Source organism: Cygnus atratus, chromosome 5 (genome assembly GCF_013377495.2).
Source record: "Cygnus atratus isolate AKBS03 ecotype Queensland, Australia chromosome 5, CAtr_DNAZoo_HiC_assembly, whole genome shotgun sequence".
Classification (NCBI taxonomy): domain Eukaryota; kingdom Metazoa; phylum Chordata; class Aves; order Anseriformes; family Anatidae; genus Cygnus; species Cygnus atratus.
Window position 1 is genome coordinate 26,896,254 of NC_066366.1, and position 22,867 is coordinate 26,919,120.

General features: G+C 38.3%; 2 long non-coding RNA genes across 7 annotated transcripts in view; one reads left to right on the forward strand and one right to left on the reverse strand.

Moving 5' to 3' along the window:
- The window catches only part of LOC126913330 (uncharacterized), a 275,232-nt gene extending 262,801 nt beyond the window's left edge, over positions 1–12,431 (reverse strand). For 2 of the 6 annotated variants that reach the window (XR_007708398.1, XR_007708375.1), the window contains exon 1: positions 9,928–10,874. This is a non-coding gene — a long non-coding RNA (uncharacterized LOC126913330). Of the gene's footprint in view, positions 1–9,089; positions 9,217–9,927; positions 10,875–11,343; positions 11,396–12,322 lie in introns of those variants that run through there. The other 4 variants (XR_007708388.1, XR_007708390.1, XR_007708389.1 and 1 more) reach the window with 4 other exon arrangements.
- LOC118244553 (uncharacterized) lies at positions 9,271–16,379 on the forward strand. The gene is made up of 2 exons (XR_004777574.2): positions 9,271–9,405; positions 15,301–16,379. It is a non-coding gene; the product is annotated as an uncharacterized LOC118244553 (long non-coding RNA).
- The last annotated feature ends 6,488 nt before the right edge of the window (positions 16,380–22,867 follow it).

Below are 22,867 nucleotides of genomic sequence, written 5' to 3' on the forward strand. Positions count from 1 at the left end.
GGACAAACTAATAATTGTATTATCATGAAGATATATTCCAACGTAATGTACTGCAAAAACTGTAGTAACACAGGTGTAAGAATGTCCAAAAAGGTTCACATAAAGTTCTGTAGGGTGAAACATGCTGTTTTCAACTCTGCAAATTTATGGACTGTTCTTATGAAAGCCTTTAAAGCAGAAAACCAATTGCTGTTTTTATTAAAACCTCACTGTTTAAGGAAAATAAAGCTAGAATACCTGGGATGGAATATCAGGCACCATCTGATAGTAAGACTAGGTGGTTATATGAAGGAAAATCTTCAGCATAATAATGTCACAGAAATCAGGATACTTGCACTCAACGTAAAAGAAATAGTTCACTCATTTTGTTGTTTAAAGTCATCAACATCAGACGGTGGAGGCTCTCAACTCTGTAGTTCCCAAACTCTGATGAACATGGGGCATGAGGAAGCACAGAACCATGACAGCCTTGACTGACTCAAGTAACTCAGAGGTAAAGAACTTGGATGATGCCACTAACATCAACTTAAAGATCCTCCTGTGCTACACCATACCACACTTTTTTCACATGAGATTTTAAAAAGCCTTACCCAAGACTAACTGTCACCTAGTTGTCTACTTGAACAAATAGGTGATTTTTAATTAGGTTAAATCTCCATTTCTCCCCATAATTTCATCTGTATTCTGCAGTGCTACCACTACAGGGAGAAAAAAAATCAGGACATTCCTGACTTATATAAGTAACTTATACCTGGACAAAGGTATCAAACCTTAGATTCATACTTCGGGACTAGGATTTTCGTAATCCCCTCAAAATTTTAAATCCTAATTAAGAATGAAAGCAGTAAGGAGATAAGATCCAATGCCCAACGGATTCTTGAACAAAAAGGTAAGCAAAAAAAACTGCCACGAAGAAAACTGCAAATATGTATACATAAATAAAGCACAGGGGTTCTTTTAAAAGTACACCCCACTCAAGAATTTTGCATTTCTGAGCTACATCTATTTCTGTTCAAGACACTCAAAGACTCCCCTTACTTTAGTAAGGGTTGGATTAGGCTCTTAATCAGGAGCTCAGGGCCACATTAAAAATACCATTGTGAGTTGGTTTAAAAGAAGTACTTTTTATTGTGAAATGTTCCTTTGGATTTATAAAAGAAAATGCTTTGAATTTTTTTCTTCTAAAAGAATAGGCTCCAGACATTTGGAAAGTATCTGCTCTGAGTCACAGGAACAGGAATCCGTGAAGTACCCCCTTATGCAATCAAAGACACTCACCCTTCCAGTGCTGTGTGCAAGTCAGTACATCAGATGCACTATTTTGGGTGTCCCACAGGCACTCCAAGATCAGACATGGTCTTGGCAAACTTAGCAAATCATGTCTCGGCCTGACCCACTACTTCAACCTCACGAACCTAGAGCTTCTAAATGTTCCCATGTCACTGTGCAGCGATCTCAGCACGGAGATTCAAACACATCAAAGAGTCCTTTGACTGCTGAGTTATGAGGAGACTCCCTTCTCCTGGGCAAAGGGGCCAGCGAGAAAGAGACAACATATTTGCTGTGTTAGCTTTAGAAGTCGCACACTGTTTGCAGAAGGGGTTATCTTGTGTCCACACTCTCTGATCTAAGCTAATGTTTGTTTACAGAGACTGTAAAGCAGGAGGGCTGGAGAGCAGGAATGTTTCACTGTATTACATGTGGTCTCCTCTATAAAGGGGTCTTTGATATAACCTTTTGGGGGTGTGGGGGGAGAAGTCACCTGTAACAGCCACATCAGGAGATGCTTATTTACAGGAAAAAGTCTAATTCCTTTTGCAGGATCTGAGTGATCATTTGGATGTATATTTTGCTTTCAACGCTTTCACAGAGTGAGGAAAATAAACTATGAAGAGTATTATAGCTCAGCTCAACCATTTTTACAGCTGGTAAGCCCAATACCTGAAATCAAACACTCCAAACCATCAACTGGTTTCGTGGCTCCCAAATCTTTTTTTTTCCTTCTCACTACCACCCAACTTAGCCCCAAAAATTCCATACAACACCTATGTTTTCAATGAAAAATGACCTTGCACAAGTCTTGAATAAGAAAAAGTTGATGCTTAAATTTAAATACTACTAGCATAAGTGATGACAAAAAAATAGAACTCTTTGCAGTATGATTTTCAGTTTCCACAGCTTGAATGTTTTAAATTACCCCTTCCAAAAGTTAAATTACATTTATCAGTAGCACGGATGCTGTTACATTGCTTCTTGTTAGATTCTAATGGACAAAACAAATTTCCAAAAATACAGACTGCTGAGGCTGCCTTGGAGAGAACTTTTGCACCACTCTGAATTGCATATAAAAATATACATTGAGTTCCTCAGATATTAATTACTTCATTACTTTTAGCCCATCTGCTTGATACAGGAATTAGAAAAACCTTCTAAACAAGTCAATCTCAATAGCGGCCAGTAAAGGATTCTGGGGCAGATCTCCACTATGCTAACAAATACCCAACGAGAGTTTTGGAGTAGGGAGAAAATTTTGGTAGACCTAGGCTACTTTCGGCTTCTCTAGGGCATCTCCTGATCACCCAGCAAACCCGTGATATCCTCGGCCCATTCAATTTGTCACCTGCAAAAGACAAAGAGGAAAAGCTGCTCATCTTAGCAATCCTTTTTGCCATGAACTACAGCCAGAAATACAGGCCCAGTCGTGTACTGGATGCATTAATGCACAATGGAACTCCCCTGCCTATGGCTGCTTATCCTGCAACTGTATAGATGGCATATGAAAGCCTCCAAATCTGAGTACCATTTCTATAGGCACTTGTGTTTGAATCAGAGCTTCAGACTTATTCATACAACATCAGTCAAGGCCTTTTTTGCCATGCAGTTTTTTTTGTTTGATCACAGTGGCTTAGCATGCAAGAGCTATATTTCTCATAGTATAGTCTACTATGCAAGTGGGGATAAAATTACAGAAAGTGCAGAGTTTCTCAACACTATTTCAGTGATAGTATTAGATGCTAACTAATTTCTGTCTGTCTGCACTTTTTCTATATTAATTTTCGCCGGTTGGTTCCTGAAATATTCTAGGGGCATTTTTATTTGAATTTAGATTAAATTGCTCTGTATAACAACAAAAGGTCAGGTCAGAACATTTAGCATTTATTAATGAAACAAGGGCTCTTTACTTTTAATTCTCTCTGCCTGTGAACACTGGGAAAGCACCCTTGCCTATAAGAAATGGCTCCAAAAAAATCTACCTGAACTACACTGATGCTTTTGTACCATTTCCAGAAGAAGAAGATATGCTCTCCTATGTTTAAGTGGCAGGGGACAAGGGTTTTAAGTGTGATTTTACAATTTACAATAATTTTAGAAAGAAGTTATTAAAACATTACAACTAACGTGAGGTATTTTGGTAAAATCCCTCTAAAGCTAGATCTACCAGGAGCTATTCCATCTGGGGCATCCTGTTTCAAGACCCAGGCAGGTGCCATGCCTGATTTGGGTGTAATGCAGTTGCAAGTCACAGGAAGGTTGAGCCCTCAGCCACGTCCAGGAACACTTAATACTCTCTGCAATCCCCTTATGCTTGAAGCACTGCTTTTGTGAGAGCTCCAGCTCTGATTGCTGCAGACCACTCACTAGAGAGGTGCCTGCCACCAGTTGCAACAAACAGCTGACAAATGTAGAAGCTGCCTCCTCTCAGGACAGACAGCTGAAGGCCTCAGCAACTGCATCTGTCAGGCTCAGTCCCTGGCCACTACTCATTTCTCAGGCCTGCAGAACTGTGATTAAAAAAAAACATGGACTGAACATGCAAACTTTGTCCTCAGATAATGAAAAGTCATACATGCTACAAGCTGTAAAAGCATACAGCTTTTCATCACAACAGGATGACTTCAGACCTTAGTATTTTGGAATAAGAAAAAAACAAGGACAACAAGAAGAGGTGTTAAGCTTTCCCTTCAGCTTAATACCAGTTGCTGCAAATAAACCAGGAACTGCTACTCCAGTATAAAAACTGAACTGCAAACACACAAAAATACAAGTGAAAAAGTGTTAGCACTCCTTGTTGCTTCTCAAACCCCATTCTGCACAGTGAACCAGCATTTCTGGTCCTCGTGGGACGAAAACTCCTGTAAGATTCAGCACATCGGAATTCCGTAGTATTTCTAAAGACATCAATGACATTAGCCGGCCGCAAGCCAATTCCATTGCTCCTTTTCAACATCTTTGCCAAGGACACCACTAACTTGTAATTGCTCATCAATTTCACACTGCACCCTTGCTGACAGGAAGGAAGGATGAGAACAAGAGAGGCACTCTTACGGATTTATGGTATCTCTAGAAGACAACTTAAGACTCTACAAGGCCCCAGGGCTAGGGTTTGTTTAGAGGAGAACATTAAGACCAGCCCTCCTCTGACTTCAGCTGCCTGTTACACACCTTGTCATACTCCCTGTCGTGGAGTAAGACATTCTAGGAACCCTAACCTGTACCTTCACCCGAACTCAAGAACTGAAGCCTCAGACAACACTGGTTGGGTTTAACATTAGGGTTATACAAAGAAAAAAAAAGTCCAAAAAAACTGCATCACTTCTGCCTTTTGTAAAGGTCAACATTTAATGGTAAACCCAGTTGTAAAATTGCTTTTGATGCTTCTCTTGCATGTATGTTTCAGACACTTTTGCCAGCTTTCAAGACTCACAAGAGGAAAAAAAAAAAAAAGCCCTATGGATACATTAACCATTAGCACATAATCCTGGTACAACTAAAATTTCAGCAAACAAGGAAAAAATATAGGTAAATGCCTAAGTTTGTGCTTTCAGGAAACAATTTATCATCCTTGAACCATGATTTACACACAAGTTTAGAATGTGGGGTAGAAAGTTCAAAGGACATTCTTAACTTCACAGTGTGCCTTGTGACACGTATTTTTAAAGGAACCCATGCCAGACAATGAAATATTCTTAATAAATATTAATAGTAAACCAATGATCCCAGTTAACTATTGTCCTGCCCACTGGGTCTCCCCTCTACTTAAATAGGGATCTTTAAACTAGGGAAATATTTAGCTCTTATTTTCTCAAATGCAATGTGGAATCCTATATATAGCAATGCTGGAGACCAAAGTGATCTGGACAGATCCAAAACCATAATTCATAAAGGAAATAAAAAAAATTTGTTCTCTTAAGAGGAAAGTCATGCTTTCCATGTGTAAGATAAAAAATAAACACATTGGCTCCTTTACAAAAGTAATTCCTGAAAAATCCTCATATGACACCAAAAGGCATTTAATCCTCCCTTGGATACGTCCACTTGAGTCACTGATATATTTGATTTTTAGGGAAAAAACGGAGTGGTATTTAACATGATTCCAGGAAAATTGTGTCTGACGCTGTAGCCTTTTAACATCAGTGATCTGTATTTGGTTTATAGTTCCTTCCCGTTTTCCAATACCCTACTCATTATAGATCTAATGACATTCTGAGTGCAGGAAGTTTTACAGTGGTAAGCAAGCATCACTTTCAGTGTAACATTTCAAAAAGGGTACATATTTTTAACAGTTCTGTAACACTTAACCCTTCCCTCTTTTTTAATGTAGTAATATTCTCACCATTTCTCATAAAGCAGCAAAACAAACATATCTATTTCCATGACACAAAATGCAGTTCTGAGATGGGGGTTTCTAAGCCTTGAACGATACGGTAACTGAATGAAGTTTTTGCTGGGTCCACACAAGCTTCTGAGCTAGGGCTTCTCTCATTACATTTACATTCCTGCAAAGCTTTTAAGCATGAGACCCAAAGAACTGTGGGCATCTCTTTGGGGTAGATAGATGCGTAATTCTTTCCTTTTTCTGTAGGCCACAAAGAAAAATGTCTATGCCATTTCTTAAGTAATATATTTTTATTCCTCATTTTCTTTCATACTGACTCAGTTTCCATTTTTCTCTTTAAAAAGTTTCCATAAGAAAGCATAGACTTAGCAGTTAGCTCAGCAGTTTAAAAGTTTTCTGCTCATTTGACTCATGAGTTAGTAAGAATTGGGAAAATACTCCAAATTCACTCTAGGTAATTGTTTTTCTACTGAAAACATCAGGGCTTAGCATAAGCAGATAAATTTTATTTATACTAGGAGACCAAGATACCCTTCTGCAATTGATCCTGAAATCACCCTGACAAGACATAGGTAAAACAAACAGTGTCAGCAATGAGCTCAGGTATATTTCATACATTTTTCAAAAATATCTGGCCCTTACAATCACTTGGAAAAAAATCTTACACTGCATTGTTGTTGGATTTTTCCCAAAACCTTTGCACAGTTTACTTTTTGAAGTCAATTTTTGAAGTGAAGATTTTAACAGTATTTTTATTGTAAGATATATATGAACTATACTGCTACTTTTAACTATTTCTTACTCAAAAACAATTAAGTGCTACTTTCTGCATTATTCATTGCAGGTGAATATTAACTTACATCAGTTCTGAGACCAAAGCTTGGTCTGTCTCCTACGAGACCTAAAGTTCTTCCCAAGACACTTAAGTAACTGAAATACCAACGGCACCAATTTTGCTTATCATGACTACAAATAGAGATGAAAAATATGAGTTATACGATATAAGTAGCCCTGCAGATTTGTGTTTGCAAGACTGTAGCCTAGAAAACAAACATGTAAGGAAGGTGTTTTCTGCCACAACTTCTTCCCCACAAATTTTCTTAAAGTCATCAATACATATTGTAGATGAACATTTCCAGAGAGACTACAAGAACCAGAGGTTCAAATTGCCCATTAGTGCTTGCTCAACCTTTGTCATAGCAAATTTGGGGGTATATTTAGCCCCACACAGATGATTCATCTTGTAACATGAAAATGTTTTGTTCTTAAATCTATCACTTTGCTTAGTGGTGCATTTTTTCTGTTTGTTTTGTTGTTTTTTAAACACTATGCAAGACCTACCTTTAGAGAGGCAGAATAAAAAAGTGCCTTGAGTTTCCTAAGCAAACTCTACAGAAACAACTAATGACAAGTTATAGAAAAGTGTAGCTGTGACTGATGCTATAGAATGATTATGAGAGATGTTCATATGTTTTGAGAAGTTGAAGATAACTTTAAATGAAGACAGCCATGTGAACCATTATTTGCATTCAAAAGCAACGGGGAAGAGATTTTTTGCCAAGAGACCAAATGTCAGAAATAGTTCTCATTTCTGAGAGTGATTTCAAGCAAGTGAATGGAGAATAGTGTAAAGTTGTAATGTGAATAATTAAAACATGACTTGAAGGAGAAGGTAGACAGCAACAAATATACAGATCACCATCTGTAAGCAGCATCCAAAAGAACAGATGCTTTCAGAAGTTTATAGAGTGGTTATCAGAAAAGAATGAATGTATTCAGAAACAACTACACACAAATTCAAAAAAAAAAAGACACGTTCAAACCTGCATTATTCATACTCTCCTTGTTGAGCTGAACAGTCACCATGGATTGAACAAAAATCACCATGAGTAAAGTATTTCAAAAAGAGTTTTCACTGATAACAAGCAGGTAGTTATCAGAATTTTCTAGACCTCAAAAACTAGAAAATTCAACAGGTCCAGAATTTGTAGAACACTGAAAAAGATTTGGTTTGGGATTGCATTGCCATCATCAGTGATGAAAGAAAAACTTTTCTCACGGTGTTTCACCTTTCTCACAGTGTTTCAGCCATTGGTCATATTCATTTGCCTTTTTTTTTTTTTTAAACCAGTTCTTAAAGAAAAAAGCCTGGAAAAGGTCTGCGTTTAAAAAATAAAAATGTGATCACTTCAGAAAGTGAGAGACTGAAGGAAGGATTCAGAAGTTTATCTAGTTAATTCTAGATGTTTAACGTCCATTCTATTTTCTAGATTTCTGAAATAATTTCCATACAAATTTGTCTGAATTCTCTGCAAAAGTTTACTTCTTTCCTGTTGAATACTTAATTCAGTACAGGGCATTCCTGGAAAGGAGGAAACTGGAGTAAGGCAAAAAAAAAAAAAAAAAAAAAAAAAAAAAAACACATTTAGTTCTCCTTAGACCAAGAGACTAGACTAAGATGGAAAGGAAAATCTGAGCTGCTCCTTAACTTTCACAAGCCAATTTGTTCATAGTACTTTGTACTTAGTAGCAATTTATACAACCTTGGTAGAATATCTTTTTCCTTACCCAAATTCACAACTGATACAGGTACAGTCCTAAATTATTCTCTTATTATGAATATTACATGCTTAGGATTATGTATCTCAAGGAGGGGCCAGATGTCTGTGATCAGTTCTTTTCAACCTCTTGTTTAACTCTTTCAAAAAACTGTAAAGACATTTTCACAGTGTGGCACTACATGTTCTGAAGTTGTGATTTACTTATTTTGTCAAATCCAGATTAAACACAACCTGATCATGCTAAAATCAGAAATGAAAAAGGAAAGTCCTAACTAATTTATAAATTCAGTGCGTGTATTTTGCCAGGAATCTCAAGGACTGGGTGAATTAAACTTTGGTCTCCTTTTTCACTACTATTATCTTTCTTAGTACTTTGTTAATACTGTTTTAGTCACTTTGCCAAGATGCTCAGTAATAGGTTCTCCAAAAGGAGAACTGAAGACTCAGAGGCCTTCATACAAGTCACAGGAACCCAGTGCTGCTATAGCACCAAAGGTCCCCTGATTCAGCAAGTAAATTGCAAATCTTTTCCAGCATGTAGACTACAGGGGTATGACTCTATGACTCAAAGAGATACTTCACTTTGCTTCTTGGACACTCCTTTTTCCCTTGCAGTATCCGAACCAAATTTCCTGTATTTTACCCAGGTAACAAGGGTGAATGCCCTCCACACAGTCTAGAAGACAGCAACAAGAGTTTCTCAGAAATGTCCTTTTATGCTGGAGAACAGCCAGGAATTGCTCTTCTTGCAATTGTCTGATTTATGCTGTAACATCAAAATGTAGTTAAAACACAAATGCTACTAAACCTCCTAACAAAACATTAACACAGTTTAAAAGTAGGAAAAGCATTTTTTCCACAAATCTGTGTTTTACAGGCAGCAGCAAACCAAGCCTCCATAGGGTACATACTATAGCAAGTCACTCCTACTCTCCTATTGAACAAGGTTCTTTTCAGTGCTGGTGCAATCCTAAAGAAAGGCCATCCTTAAGGGGAAGAAGTCTATGTTCTTGCTGGTAAAGTTGGTCAAAAATGCCAGCTGAAATGCAGCTGTTTCATATTGTAGACTGTGGTGCTTGAAGAGTCAAGCTTAATAATTTCAAACTAAATCCAAAAGGTTGTTCTCAGCTACTCAGTTTGAAGTCAACTTCTCTCCCACTCCAAAGAAGAAATGGAGCAATGTAAGGAAAACTTCCAGAATCTTCAAGCCAGCATTCATGGACAAAGGTAAGGTGCATGTCTGGGGATCCCAAATCAAAAGCCTTTCCATACCTTCATTGTGCAGTATTTGTTTAAAATACATTAGTTCAATCTGTAACACTTAGATGGTTCAAAAGGGTGTATCCATATTACTATTTGATCATGTTGATAGCTGCTTGAAGTAGCTTAAACCGATCTCAGAGAAAGTTTTTGCAGTTTTTGTTCCGAGTACAGAATGTACAGGGTAGATCAAGTTCTGATGTGTCATCCACCCTCCACACAACCCTTAGCCAAAAATAGGGAATGGCTCGTAAAGTCACAAGGTTTATGAATGACAACTTCACTGAAAAATGCATGTCCTTTTAAGTTACAGAAAAATAACTAAAATACAGCATATTAGATCAAGTCAGGCAAGTTCATAACATCAGCAAAATGCTCAGTTGTTTGCTTATATATAATAACTATAAGCTATCTTATTCCAGGCCAAGTCTCTCATGAAACCTGAGCTTGCACAATTTCATATGTATACTTTATATGAATAAGGTATACCTCTTTTGCTCCCAATCTTTTCCGGTTTCTGTATGTTTAAAGTCTTTTCAGCAAAGGCAAAAAGTTTACTGTTGTAGTACACTTAAGCCTCCCAACAACAGATAGTACAGACAAATTAGAAGAGATTCCCAAGCCTGCTCACTCGCTAGACAAAGCTCTTGTGTGATGAAGGACCATTCACAGGAACAAGGTTTCACCCAGCATTATGCAAGGCAGTCACAGGAGTTGCAATGAAATTCCTCACTACGTGTCCCTGGAGTTAATCCTCTGCATTCACTGGAGTTCTGGTAAGCTCCACATGATATCACATAGCACTGCCTAAATCATGAAAACTCTAAACAGAGCAAAAAATGGCACTGCTAACTTTTGGATCTCTGGCATGAACCCACTGTCATTCTGAGAATGAGACACTTGCAGAGAAAACAAGGGCACCAAGAGAAAAAAATATCACAGCTAACTTTTTTTCTCCCTAGCCCAGATTTTCTCCATATTTCAGTCATTAGAGCCTCACAGTTCTTTCCAGTGTAGAGTGTTGACTTGGAAAAATGAAGTATGGCAAAGGCAGAAAAACAGAAAGGAGCTGGACCCAGATGTAGACACCATGAAAGGTGAAGATGATGGGTGTGGGGAAATGTGATGTAATGACATCTTTAGAGCTGACTATTTGAGTTCCTAATGAAGGTGACTCCAGGCTTTAGAGGAATCTTCATAGAGCATAAGGTGACTTGATGAGCCAGGGTGGACTTGTTGCCTTCTACTTCCAGCAGGATCAGAAAGATGGTCTGAGATCACAGTTAGGTTTTATTATATGCTATTACATCTATGATCCACATGAAGAGACTTATGAAAGGCTTGTTCACAGGCTGATCAAGTTGAGCCATTATTCAATTCCCATGAAAAGCTTTTACGTTACTGCTGGCCAGTTCAGAATGTGAGACATCTGCAATATCTACCTGTAAGTCCATGCCCAGGCTGTTGAAAAATGGGAGGCAAGGGACAGACGACTTGTGTGCATCCTGCAGACTGAGTAAAAGGACAAGCGAAGTCTTTCTGAACTGCCCTAAAACCATTTCTGCCAATGGGAGAATCCAGAAGTGAGTATAGCAATTTATTGTCATGTACATTCTTAGAAGAGATCAGGGTCTGTAAGCCAAGTATCAGACAATAGATCTCACACCCAGCCCTCCCCCCAATACATTCACCGTAGAGTGGAAGAGAGAGCGCAGTAGCTCATACTTAAGAATATCAGCATGCATGAGACAATTTGTTGGCCAAAAACAAGCAATGAAGCAGGAATGACCTAAATAGCCATTAAGTCAAAAAAAAAAAAAAAAGAAAGTTTTAAATAAGCAAAAGGAATAATTTATGCCCTGCATAGGGAAAGAAGAAGAAATATAATTCAACAAAAACAAGGACCTGGAAAAGCTGGTTATCCAGAGAGGTTGCACTGTCTTCAAAGCCTCCAAGGCTGCAGACAAAAATGGATGAAGCTTTGAGAAACTTTGTTACTGACCCCATAGTTGACCCTACTTTGAGCAGAAGGTTGGAATAGAAACCTCTTTAGGTCCTTTTTGACCTGAATTTTCTTGTACATCTTTGTAAGACAGGCAGGCCGTATTACCCATTTTCAATCTGTGTATGATTAAAATTAAACTTTGAACATTCATATGCAACACATCTACCATATCATAGAACCAAATTCTAAGGTGATTCTATTCATATAAACAACTAAAAATATTAGGTACTATGTTATTCAAATATATATTACTGTTACGTTTTTAAACTATCTAGCCATCCAGAGTAATCGCTTTATGAGGACTATCTTTTGACATCTTTTTTTAAATCTATATAACAGTTACCTCCTATATTACTACTCAGTCTAGGTTCAAATACTGCCTCTTATTTATACTCCAAAAGAGTAAAACTCCTTTCCATGACTAAAGGCAAAACAGTCTCCATGCTGGAAATTCCCCACCACCCCCAGCATTTACTGTTTCTCCCAAGCTATACCCCCCAGCTTTCTCACTCCTCTGCAATTTGTCTGTCAAAATGCTGCTGAGCACATGTTTGGAACACAGGCTGCAAAAATGTTTTGCGGCAAGGGGAATTTGCCCTTTGACTTATGACAGAAGCTGCTTTTGGATACTAATGTAGAAAAAGTGAAATAAGTTAGGGAAGCAGAACAGGAGACTTCTCTCTCTCTTAAGCTTCCCTTCACATGGGAATCTTCCATCCCAGATCTCTTCTGAATAAATACATTAATTAGTAAGATAATTACCCTCAAGCAACAAGTAATTAGAAAGTAGCAGGACAAAGAGACAACGGCCAAAGCTTCAACTTTAGATTGGGGATTCAGAACTCCCCTCAAGACACAAGAGGAGAAAGGACAAACGACCTTCTAGCCCACTTGCCTGACTCCCATGCTGGACTGTGGTTTCCTTCAGTGCATTTCCTAACATCGTCCCTCATGCATAGCTGCTTTGGTTTGACCCTCTTTAGAGAGGTTGATATGAAAGACATACAACTGACTTGTGATCAAGGTCCAGACTCCAATCTCACCATCAAAAAAAAAAAAAAAAAAAAACAGAAAAGGGTTGCTGGTTAAGATCCATGTCTCTAAATATAAGCGAGACGTGGGCAGATTAAATTCCTTCTGCGGAGTGGGATGCAGACAAGAAACCACAAGTTTAAAAATAAGTCTGAATTTGATAGGAAGATTAATTGACCAGCTCCTGGAAAGAAAGCTAAAAAAAAACTTTGAATTTCCCTTCTTTCTTTACTTTTATTTCAGATCTACTCTCAGGGCTTCTTTTGCCTGAAATTCCTCAAAAAAGAGCAAACATCCAGATGCTACAAAACATATTAAACTGCTAGATGCTATGCATGCAATACAACTTAACTGTGCAATGAACAGACAGGGCAGAGGGCCTATCAACTCCATTACACTAACCTTTGCTGTTCCATGCTGACTGTCATGGGTATAACATGCTGTGAAATATATGCAAGAAAAGTAACAGTCTAAATGAAGGAAAAACACCAGTTAAGGCATCAGTCAGGCTGTACTGATTTACAGTTCTGGAAAATTTGGCCAATGGTCTTCAGTTCTAAAGTTGCTGTAGGGTCTGCCAAAAATCACACCCAGCTTACAAAAGGCAAAGAATATTTGATACTGAAAACACTGTCATAACTGGTCTGCTCCGATCACAGGTGAGTACAGCTGGGCTTTTAATGCATGGCCTAGAATGAATCAATTAACATCAGTGCCATGTACCATTTGTAGAATAGGAACAGCAGCAGCCATCCACCAGATATGGATTGCTGTAAAGTGATCTTAGATCTGAATCACTAAGGAAAGTTAGAAGACTACTGAAATACTGAGATCCACCAGAACAGGCTGCTGCTGTTACTCAGAAATGCTTAAGTCCCTTTTAGATCAATCAGTTGAGGAGCATTGTTAGTAGCTCTCAGGCACTCCAGAAACTCAATACATAGTGTACAAAGCAAGTACTGAATAAAAGAAGCCATGGCTCATTGATGAATGCTCTGACAACTGATGTAACATAACCTTACATGAAACTGTTTCCCTGTGTCTCTTCTACATGAAGACTTTTAATTAATGTTCTTACTTTCCCAGTTAGTGAGTTATGGTACAGACAGAGATAGTTAGAGAAGACCTTTCCATGGATTAAGCTCGCATAGCATCACTAATGAAATTATGGTAATTTACTTCTCCCTAACTGTCCATCTTAGTCACAAGCACAACACTTAAACTATTTAAATTGGGCAATGTTTCTAGACTGGAATCATCTTCATTTGATGGCACTGGTACCCTGTTTGCCTGGAAAAGCCTTCTGCAAAGATACTACTCAACGTTTATATTCATCTATATTAACGATTTTTGCAAAATGCTTGCTTTTATTGGAAAGTAAGATGACCAAATCTGAAAGACCTATTCAGAGATGTTTAATTCCTTTCAAAGCAAGGAAACAATTACATAACTAAAGGAAATAACACTTAAAATGATGTATGGCAGACTATTTAATAGTTTTATCAAAAGGCTCTTATTCCCAATACAATCAAGGAGATTTCATTTTCATCCAAAAAGGGAAACAATCTGGGGACAACATAAGAACAGAGACTTACAAGTAAGAGAGCAGGCTTGCTGTTTGTTATCTGAGAAATTAAAAGTTTATAAAACAGTAGAAAAAAAACCATGCCAGTTGTGATGATTGCCTTCAGCTGTGTCTTGTGATGGTCCTGCATGTGTATGAAAATTTCCATCTTATAACTAAGTCACAGAAGAAATGACAGACACCTACTTCTGGCTGTCATCGTACTGCACCACCAGCACATTCAGTATTGCATATATATGACACGTGCCAGATGATAGTTTGGAGAAAAGTTCACATCTTCATGGTCTGGAAACCAAAAACAACTATTGGACACTTGCTACCATGGAATTTGGAGAATCAATCACTCTTGGTCACATCAAAATCTTATGTCTGCATTTAGATCAGACTGCCAAGAGGTTAAAGGGAAACAGCAATAGGCCTATTTTTTTCTTTTTCTTATGATTAAGATCATACAGCAAAGGAACACTAGTGTAAGAGGGTGAATACCTATACTGTCATTCAAGCAAAAATTTGCACCTCTTTAGTTTTTACACAACTGTCACGAATGCAAACAAGCACTAAATCAGACTTGTCTGCTAGCTGACAGCAAGTTACTGGAGCTTATGAGTGAATTTAAGGAGAGATAGTTGTTCCCTCCAAACACAAAACATAGTACAACACAGAAAGTACCTTCCCATTTTCCTCAGGTATCTGAATCTTCTCTTCCTGTTTTATGCTTTTCAAACAGGAATTTCACAAAACTCATGGACTTATACAAAAAATGGACAAAAGCAGTTGCCTACCCAGACCAACAATTTCAACAACTGAAAAAGGCCACCTAGAGTATGCAACATATATCCCGCAAATAAACGTGGTTTTAATAACAATCCTGGCAAAACGAAGATTTCTCCCTTACACTGCAAAATGTGAAACACTTCAAATAAAGGCAGGCCAGGTGTGTTGATGCCAAAGCAAATAGGACTTTCGTTACTCTTTTGAAAAGACTGGACACAAGAACAGCATTCACTTTTACTCAAAGCTCTTAACACACAGGAACAAAACTCACAGAAAAAGAAAGGAGTGAAGGAGAAATAAGATCAAAGTTCCAGAATTCTCCTGTACTGTAAAGCTTTCCCATAAGAGCAACAAATAATTTGTAACAGGACATGAGATAGCATCTAACATTCTCCTATGGTGAGAGCACGTGCAAGCCATCTTTCAGACATTTGGTCCACTCATCCTGCTTTGTCATTCCTTCTAGGCTCTCTTGGCCTCCCCACTACCTCTGTCGGACAGACGCGGCTGAGTGCCACACCATGTGCATGCCAGATTCCTCCAGCCACCCCAAACCACAAAGAGGGAAGGACTGAAACTTCTCCAGAGCGTGTGCTAAGGCACCACTCCTCTGATGACCTTCCTTAATTAGTTGCTCCTGGAATTTATTTATTTTTTTAAACAAGCCAATGGAATCAATGTTGTTCACATAATTGGATTAAAGAAACACTTCACTTCTGGGAAATAGAAGTTTTATGCTTTGGTTAGGCAAGGAAAAAGGATGAGTTGGATATTCGAGAGAACTTGGGCAATTAATCACAGCCTCAGTTTACTACAGGTCACAGAATATTCAGTGATTTTAACCAACCTCCCCTCACTCTAGCCTTCCTAAGCAGGGGCTGTTTTTTTCCTATGTGATAAAAACAGATTTTCCAATACACTGAGGTTCTTGTAAGAATTTAGGCATTTTCTATACCTTGAGAAGTTCTTTCAGTAAATCATACAGGCAGAAAATCAATCAATACAGTAAGACTGAACATGTTCCAACCCAGAGGCAAGAATAGCCATTCAAAGACACAAGCCACTTCAGACATCATTGCAACCATCTGAAATGATGTTGGCACAGTTAGTGGAGGAAGAAGTCACCAGCCACCAAGCTGCATGCTGTAAATCAGCAAGTGAGGTAGTTCAGAGAAGGGAACTGAACACAGGGTCTGTTACAGCATGAACCTCTTTAGTTGGAGTAGCAGGCATATAGACATAGATGGCTACTAACCAATTCAGCCATTTCTAATAGGCATATTGCCACACAAGCTAGGAACTGTGCCTTCAAAGAGTCTCTTAAAGGCTTTTCTCACATGGGAAGGTGATGGTCCTGGAGTCTTGTGTACATTGCTAGCATGAAAACTCTCTCTGTAGCCCTTACTAATTATTTGACTTCACACTAGGCAGTTCTGGAGCAAGGAGGCAATATAAGGAAAGGTATAGCTCTGAAACATTAGCGTGAAATGGACTCTGATGAATAAAAAGAAGCAAAGCCTTCAAAAATAAATTTGTTATTTACAACCATGTTTTTTTAATGTGGTCATTCACAGGTGAAGTGCAGGTCCTAAAGACAATGAATGGGAACTTTTCTTTCCACAGCCACACCATTCAGTTACAAGGAGTTCATCAATGATTATTCATGCATAAGGAATCCCAAATATACATTTATATATAACATGGATAAGTCACAGCATGATGCATTCAATACAGCTGAGTCAACATATTCAACAGCTTAAACTATGCATTGGGAAAGTTCTTGTTGTTCATTAATGACTAACAGTAATCAGTCAAAATAAGCAGAATCGGGGGGGGGAGGGGGGAGGATGATACTGCACTGCCTTGTCTACTTTTTTAGAACAAAGGTTTTCTGAGGTCACGCTGTCTACACAACATTATTTTAGCCTTAGGTAAAGGATTTCTTATTTTTTTAAATCATAGCTATAATAATGCACACCCAGGAATTCAGTAAGTCATGCTATCATACCTATCACTTAAAAAGAATATCCTACTAACTGCAAACAGAAAGACCTGAATCATCACAACATCATGGTACTATTAAGCAATATTTTAATAAACTGCCATGAATCTTTCCATGGAACAGCTCCACATAAGCAAAACTGCATGCAGACAAAGATACCTGGTGGGCAAATTGGTAGATTTTATTCATCATATTACTTTCCCAAAATACAGAAGTTGTAAGAATTAGATACTGGAGAACAAGAGGAATATACTTTGAAGACTCTAATTTTCAGTAGAAATGTAGCTCTTCACGTCCTAATCGTAAATCAAGCAACATGTTTTGTTCAAATATAGGTTGATATGGAAAGAGAAATTTTGAAATAATGTAGTAATATAAGTAATAATAAGTTAAGTAATAAGTTAATAAGTAATAATAGTAAGTTGAAAGTTTTACTTGTTAAGACCATGCAACATCTTGAGCTGTTCCACATGTGTACACTTAAGTTCTTTGAAGCCTTATTCAATTCTACCAATTGAATTATACTTTAGCAAGTTCAGTAAGATTTCTGTTTCAAGAGGACTGTTTCCAATCCAAGTTGCATTATAAAATATCCAATCAAACCATTAAATGATGTGGCTGTGCTACCCAGAGAAGAATTATACTATTTAACCAGTGGTATTACTAACATACAAAGTTAAATTTTCGTCTCATTGTCAGAAAAGCAATTAAGGCTGTTTTTGACTTATCATACCTAAACAATATTAAATGAATACAAATGAACTTGTTAATACTGCTAACCAAAGTGATTCAAACAGGACTGGGCACTAACTGAAGAACCATTTGAATCACAGGTGCTTTGCTGAATCAGACCATAATGCAGAATGACCAACATCCAAGTAATCACTGTAATGGTTTCTCAGTCTTAAGACATAGAATCATCTAGGTTGGAAAAGACCTTCAAGATCACCAAGTCCAGCTATCCACCTAACTGCTGCTAAACCTTGTTCCTAAGCACCACATCCACATCTCTAATACGTCCAGGGATGGTGACAATACCACTGCCCTGGGCAGCTCATTCCAATGCTTGACCACCCTCTCCATGAAGAAATTCTTCTCAATATCCAATCTAAACCTCCCCTGGCACAACTTGAGGCTGTTTCCTTGCATCCTATCACTTGTCACCTAAGAGACTGACATCCACCTTGCTGCAGCTTCCTTTCAGGTAGGTGTAGAGAGAGATGAGGTCTCCCCTCAGCCTCCTCTTCTCCAGACTAAGTAGCCCCACTTTCCTCAGTCAGTCCTCATAACTCTTGTTTTCTGGTCCTTTCACCAGCTTCATTGCTCTTCTCTGCATGCACTCGAGCAACTTAATATCTTTCTTGTAGTGATGGACCCAAAACTAAAAGCAATATTCAAGGTGCAGTCTCACCAGTGCACATACCAGAGGAAAATCACTTCCCCAGTCCTGCTGGCCACACTATTTCTGATGCAGGCCAGGATGCCATTGGCCTTCCTGACCACCTGGGCACACTGCTGGCTCCTGTTCAGCTGCCTGCTGACCAGCACCCCAGGTCCTTTTCCTGCTGGGCAGCCTTCCAGCCACTATCCCCCAAGCCCATACCATTGCATGGGGTTGTTATAACCCAAGTGACAGATACTGCTCCTAGCAGGCTCATACCCTTGGCATCTGCTTACTTTGCCTACACCCAAAGACAGCATTCGGTGAAAATTTCTCTAATATGAAACCTACTGGGAGTTTGTGGCTATACCAGGCATTTCACTGCTTTAGCACTCATGCAGATATACCAGTTGAGGTAAGAGGAGAGCAAGAAGATCTAAGCAAACCAAAGGGATTCCTGTTGCCATGTCATTCCATTTGATCCAGACACAACACTACCTAAACAGATGAGCACAGGCAGATCAAGCTTCAGCCTCATTTCAGTAGTCTTTTCATAGCCAGTGGTGGGACAGAACACGAGCACACTTCAGCCTTCACGTTGCAAAGTCTGGCTGTCTCCTCCAAGCTGCAGAAATATATCATTCTCTCCCACTGACCCCGTTACGGAAACAGCAACCTCCAGCAGGCAATGGGAGCACTAGGGCAATAATTTCTCAAACCACCAAGCAAGATTTTCTGCAGCTCATCTGTCAACACACTTATTCCTGTGACATTTGGGGTGACAAATGTGGTGGCACAGAATTTACCACAGTATTTCCACTGCTAGTCCATCCACTTGGCTTCAACTAAAACATTTAGGTCCAAAGGACTTCACAACTAATATTTTCTTCTTGTTTTATATGAGTAATCTCTTAATTGAATGCTAATGAAAGGATCTAGACTACCAGCACTGCAGGCTGAAGTTTTCTCTAGTGACAACATAGAAAGCAACAGCACAGGTTTCCCCTGAGACATCTCATTGCCTTTACCATCTCTGAGCAGACAGGTTTTGCCCCCAGGGTAAGAGGGGAACGCAACAACTGTTTGGTCATCCCTGTCTTCTGAGCCTGGCATGAAGAACAGCAATTGCTGAAAGCTGAGAACTGAGTTGGAGCTAGGCACCGGTCAGTTTGTTGGCACTGCCCTTGGGGGCAAGGGAATCCGTAAAACAATCAGACAGCAGTAAGATGGAGTTTAATGAGTTTATTCGGAAAACAACATATTACTGAAGGAAAAGGAAACACAGCTGCTACTTCCAAACGACAAGCAGTCAAGCCATTACCAGTCACTTTTTATTCCTGCCAGTTCCTCGGTCACTATTTCTGATCCAGTACAACAGCTGTAATATTGTATAGAAGCGTATTAATGCTCTAGGGAGATGTCCTGTTTGGGAGAAGGCATATTTCTGCGTAGCTAACTTAAATAATCCTTTTAGGTTTTCTTTTTGTTATCTCAGTACTGATGATTTACAGATTTTGCAGGAAGCCTCCTATCAGCCAAGGCATGACTGCACAGAAAAAGAATCTCCATATTTCAGGGAAATGTGTAGGCCAATTGTTTGCTGGACAACATACAGATGTATTCTGGGAATGCTCAAAGATTCAACATTGGGTTACTTATTTGCAGTGTTTTTCTACAGATACTCTGCTTCCACCGGAACTGTGGCCTTATATGTAGAAACTTCCTATGACGTACAGCACACTACCATACATGCCTTCCCTCTAACTCATCCAGTTTTTCCAGGCTACTGCCCACTCTGATGAAAGGAACGTCACTATGCATATTACATTAATTCATTCCAGGGCTTGAGACTGCACCAAAATTCACACCTACAAAGGCTAACACTTCAGAGTGTACTGCAGAGCAAATATTGCCATGGAATTAGGCCAAGAGAAAGGATTAAAAAAAAAAAAAAAAAAAAAAAGAGCTGATGTCTTAACAATATTTTTAAAAAGCTGTCCCAGAGTCCCTGGAGACTCACTCTTGACTATGTTACAATGGAAATAACGAAGCAAGGAAGCTTGGGATACATCTATCATGACAATCAAATGATTCCAGAAGGGAACAAATGAGAAAAACCCTCAAAAATAAAATCAAGAGATTACAGTCTGTAACAAAGACACACAGCTTATAAAACATTCACTCTTTCTTCATGTTATTTCATAGTATTCTGCTTTGGTAAATATTAAAAAGGACATTCTAATAATATCTTCCAAAAGGATGCTGTTTTAATGCAGCGTAGAAACTGTCAACTCATGCTAAATATTCATCTACTGTGCAACTTATCTACTTCATAAAGCAAAGCAACCCCCACAGCACTTTGCTACAGTGTACCATCTAAGCTATTCAACGTAGCAGGGACGAATGGTCCTGAGAAGTTATGGACTTTAAACCTGTGCAACCTTGGTGGAATTTTTCCTGCAGTAATTAAAAAACTGGAAATCTGAACCTGTGGAAAGAAGTTTACAGGTGAGAAGCAAGGTATGACAGATTCTAGTAGTGAACTAGAAAACAGAACATGAAAAAAGTATCCTTGGTTCGTCACACTATAAGTCTCTCAAATCAACACCCAGGTACTTGAAAATTCTCTTCCTTTCTTGTTTGTTTGTTCAGGCAGGATTCTTACCTGTTCTCCTCAAGTCTCCTAATTTGCTGTTTTCCTTTCCAGACTGCCATGTCTAACTATCAGACAGGCTTTATTTAGATCTTAGTGTAGGGTACTGGCAGTGCTCAAACTAATAGGTCAAAGAGCCTTTCACGATTCAGCTCTTTGGCTTTCACATCCTTGTTAAATCAGTGTTCTGTTATCTGATTTTTTTTTCCTTTCTCCTGTGACTTCTGCTTGTTATTTTATCCGATATAGCAATCAAAACCAAAGGCTAGGTAAAATTTTGTAATGTTTTGGGTATTCTGAGAAAGGTGAACTACTGCAGCCTCCCACATGCAGAGAGTAAATTGTGAATACAGTGCCCAATGATTACTTCTGCAAAGGTACTGCAGCTCCGTTAAGCAGATTAGAGAAGGACAGTCTCTCTGACTACAGACAGAAAAAAAAAATAAGAAAAAAAAACCTCAGCTTTGACTTTTTCCCTGAAAGTGAGGGAAGAAATAACCAATGCAACCAAACAATCCCTCTCATTATTTGATCTTTATCAGATGAAAGGAAGGAAAAGTAAAGAAAATTCAAGTATCAAAACATACTGTTTTACCCCAAATGTACCTAATACTTATTAAGGAATAATTATACGGTAATATTGCTCCAATTCTCTGTCCTCAGTACCTCTGCTGCTGCTGGTTGAATTTCATAAGTGGAAGAATCTCAGGGTGAAGGTTAGTTTAGTTTATCCTGTAACTTCACAGAGAGACAGAACAGCTGTTGCAGATTTAACTTAATACTGCCACCATCACTACAGAGTTCTGTCCTTTTTATGTATAATGACAGTATTATGGTTATTTGTTTTAAAACACTATTACAAGAGTAGGAGATCAAGGAGAACCAGTTAATAAGGTATAAGTTTTGTTTACTGAAGCTTCTGTAATTAAGTCATGTAAAATTTGACTGTCAAAATCAAACAAATCTTAAGACCTGAATGCCAAAATAGGGAAGAAAAACACTGACCACAAATGACCCCAAAAACAAGAGATCACAAGTAAGCTATGGAGTAGAAAAGAAGGTAAATCTGTAAAACTAATTCTTGATTGCAATTTTTTTTTTTTGCTTATCTCTAAGCTACTCTGAAGATTATGGTGCATCATTTGCATTATCTGTTGCATCTTCAAGATAAGGGTTAGTCTCACCCCTCTGGGTGGTGAGTGAAGCATTCCACCAGCAGTGTGTCCACACTGTTTGAACTCTCACTAGTACCTTCAGATTTGAGTAGTAAGAAACTGAAGCCAGGACTTTCTTTGTCTTTGCATCCAGGATATATCTCTGGTTGATTTGCTACAGGCAGGTTTGGGAATTTTTAGGCAGGCCACTAGTAATAACAAGTCAATCTTTAAAAAAAAAAATCTATTATTATGGAAAAATGACAAAAACAAACCTTTTCCATTTTTTAGCTATCAGGATATATTTTAAAATAACAGAAGGATAGTGAACAGATTATGAGAAGTTTTCCATTTATTTTTTAAACAAAAAGGAGAACAGACACATTCTGCATTAAAACCATTTCTAACATTTCATTTATAATTTTATTATAAGTAAACTATCTTTATAAATTAATGTATAATTTTATTTGTATTTATTGTATCTCAGCCACTGAGTAATAGTGGGTTGTTCTACTGTGAAGATCTACCCAATCCTGTACTTTAACCTAAAGATATACTAATAAAATAAGATCAATTTGCACTAGAGAAAATTCTAACTTAAAGTTTCTGGCTTCCCACCTCCACAAGTAGTGGATTTTTGCAGTTTTTCCTGCATGATTGGAGCTCACTAGAGTTTAATCAGATTTGTTTTTACAACCCAGAAAACACTTGTTTTTTGTCCTTGTGAGTCCCTGCTGTTTTGTCTTGCTCCTTTCTCTTTCTGTATCTACAGTGAGAGGTGTAACAACAACTCCAGTAAGAAGATATTTGTTACAAAGACATGAGTGTACTTCCTCCTGTTTT